The sequence below is a fragment of the Lactuca sativa genome, chromosome 2, assembly GCF_002870075.4.
Source record: "Lactuca sativa cultivar Salinas chromosome 2, Lsat_Salinas_v11, whole genome shotgun sequence".
NCBI classification, from domain to species: domain Eukaryota; kingdom Viridiplantae; phylum Streptophyta; class Magnoliopsida; order Asterales; family Asteraceae; genus Lactuca; species Lactuca sativa.
The window spans coordinates 209346475-209349280 of record NC_056624.2 but is presented as its reverse complement, the minus strand read 5'-3'; the positions used below and the strand labels follow the sequence as shown (position 1 = coordinate 209349280).

Sequence of the window (2806 nt, the reverse complement as noted above, 5' to 3'; positions counted from 1 at the left end):
TGGCCGATGCTCTGAGTCGCAAGGCGGCGAGTCTTTCTATCACAGATACTGTTGGATATGGTGTCTAAGTCCATAACTATATTTGGTATGTACTTGACCTGACCCGGCATGGTCCATTTGGGTTGCATGGCATCATGCATTTGGATAGACTAAATGAGAGAAATAACACTTGTGGTTTATTAATATATTATAAGTTCTAATATATTAATAGTATTATGTAATTAGTATTGATCAAGAATTAATTAAGTGATCAAAAGATAACTAATTAGATATATGGGTTGATTATGTAAATCATCCATAACTTGTATAGTGGGCTAAAAGGCTCCATGGATTATCAAGTTGGGTTAAACCCATAAGATGCTCCATGGATGCTCCATGGAAGTTACAAACCCATGGGTCATGGAAATGAAGAGTCATGTCACATTAGGGTTTACATGGTGTAACCCTATATGTGACACACTATATAAAGAACATGATACTCACCAAAATCGGCTACACTAAGAACTAGAGAGGGCAAGCCGATTTATACTAGTGTTATACATACTCTAAAGTTATTCCAAAGCATTTGGTGTTGTGTGAAGCATTTGAGACATCACACTTGGGGTGCTAGGCTCTCAAGGTTTTCAAGGAATCAAATCAACTACAAGGTATGTAATTCTAGCCATCTTTTAGATTAAAAGTTCCCCATGTATGCTAGATAGGATTATGAACCTTGGAAATCATATTTTGCATGTATTTTAGACAAACATAGATCTAAGGTTTTCTAGGGTTGCATGTACACTTAGGGGTGTTAGAATGCTCAAAACCCATTAGTGGTATCAGAGCCTAGGATTGTTTGTAAATACTTGATGCAAAATAGTCGAAAAATCGATTTTTGAGCTGTCTGCACAGGGGACTCGACGAGTCCATGGGGGGACTCGATGAGTCCAAGTGAAAATGCAAGCAACTCGGCAAGTCAGTTCGTGCACTCGGCGAGTTGGCCAGGCAGAGTGCAGAATTTAGATTTTTGCTGCTGGAAATGGAATAGAAACATTACCCTAAATTCTTTTAGTGTTGTAAAACTTGTTTTAGATGGTGTAATGGTTGTTCTAATCCATTTTCAATGGCTAATATCAATTTTTCATGATTTTATGTGTTCATATGCTCTTGAAACTTTGATATGAATATTCATGTTCTTATGAGTTTTTTTATAGATCATAGGAATTACTTGTTTAAATGTTTAATTCATGATCTTTATGTGTTTTAATGGAGTCCATAACTTATACTCAAGTTATGGATAACCAAAAGTCTCTTTATGTTAAAAACCATTAAAAGAACACATAAGTTATAAAATGAAGAGTCTTCATTTTAATAACTCATAAGTTATGAATTTGAAAGATTTTGTAAAGTTACAAAACTTGCCCTCAAGTTTTGGAACATGTAAAGTCATCTAACAAACTTTAGTTCCAACCCCTAGATTTTTAAAAGTTAAAAATCAACCCTTATACTTTATAATATTATAAGTTAATAATATATATATATATATATATATATATATATATATATATATATATATATATATATATATATATATATATCTTCACTATTATATAAAGCATATTGGATGTTTCTTGAAAATTAAGAGGTACAACTATTATAATTCCATGTACAATCTTATTAAGCTTGTATACACTATGCATCTCATTTGTAACTTATTACGATCTTAGATTTCGAAGAACCCTAAAATCCTCTAAAGATCTTAAGCCTCCGTTTCTCCCAAATCTCCTATGTCGCCCTCCTTACTCTCTTCGATCTCCGGCAGGCCTCCATAACCACCAGCCTCCTGACGTCATCGCTACGTCCACCCTCCTGATGTCGTCGTTACCTCCTAGACCTTCTATCGGTAAGTTGATGTCCCTCCCCACCTATTTTCTTGTATCTGTGTGGGTTTCCTTTGCTCGGTTTGAGTTTTGGGACACTCTATTTCCTATTTGTGAGGTTGTATGTGTTGCGGGTTTCCATTCACTTTTTGACAGAAGAGCTGACTGGTGGTGTAGAAACACCATATCGCTGGTGAGTTCATGAAACGTGATCCCTTTATTTCCGCTTCTTCATTGGATTTTATTCAGATGCATCGAATCTGTAACTTAAGTGATGTAAATTGGTGCAGGCCCTGTTTTGTGGGTTCTATTTTATCTACTTTATTTGGGAGCTGGTTGTTTTTTCCTCTCTGGTTTGTAAAGATTGGGGCTTCTTCCAGGTGATTCGTACACAACCACTGAGATAGATGTGCTCAATTCTTCATTTATGTTATAGATTCATGAGTTTTCTGGAAGTGACTCTAATATTCATTTTGTTTCTTCCTAAGAATATTGCACTCCATTTGTTTGTTGTTATGCCTATGAGATCATTCAACTTTTTCGTATAGTAGTTTCATGTGGCAAACTTATTTCCTGTTAATGATTTTGTATATGAGCTCTGTAGCTATATGTATGCAACTATAGGTCTATCTCTGATACAACTCAAGAACAATCCATGATAATATGATTACTATATGTGGTAGCTGCTAAATTTTAATTTAAGTATCTAATTCCTATCAGAGTCTAAGGCAAACAACATTGCTAATCTCCTTATCGTAGCTGATATCTCTATTATATTGCTTTATAAGTGAAGCTTCTTACAGCTATATGTGTTCCGTATGTGTTATTTGTATTTTTATAGGAATGAAATATATTTACAGGGAAATGCTAAAAAACTGGTTTGGAAATTAATTATTATAGTGTCATGGGAATGTGGTGATATCTTCAACTTTATGTGTGTGTCTACG

At 34.6% G+C, this 2806-nt stretch overlaps 1 long non-coding RNA gene across 1 annotated transcript; it reads left to right on the top strand.

Annotated features, from left to right (window-relative positions):
* Positions 1 to 1696: 1696 nt before the first annotated feature.
* LOC122196786 (uncharacterized) lies at positions 1697 to 2404 on the top strand. Its single transcript, XR_006188854.2, has 2 exons — positions 1697 to 2052; positions 2150 to 2404. It is a non-coding gene; the product is annotated as an uncharacterized LOC122196786 (long non-coding RNA).
* The last annotated feature ends 402 nt before the right edge of the window (positions 2405 to 2806 follow it).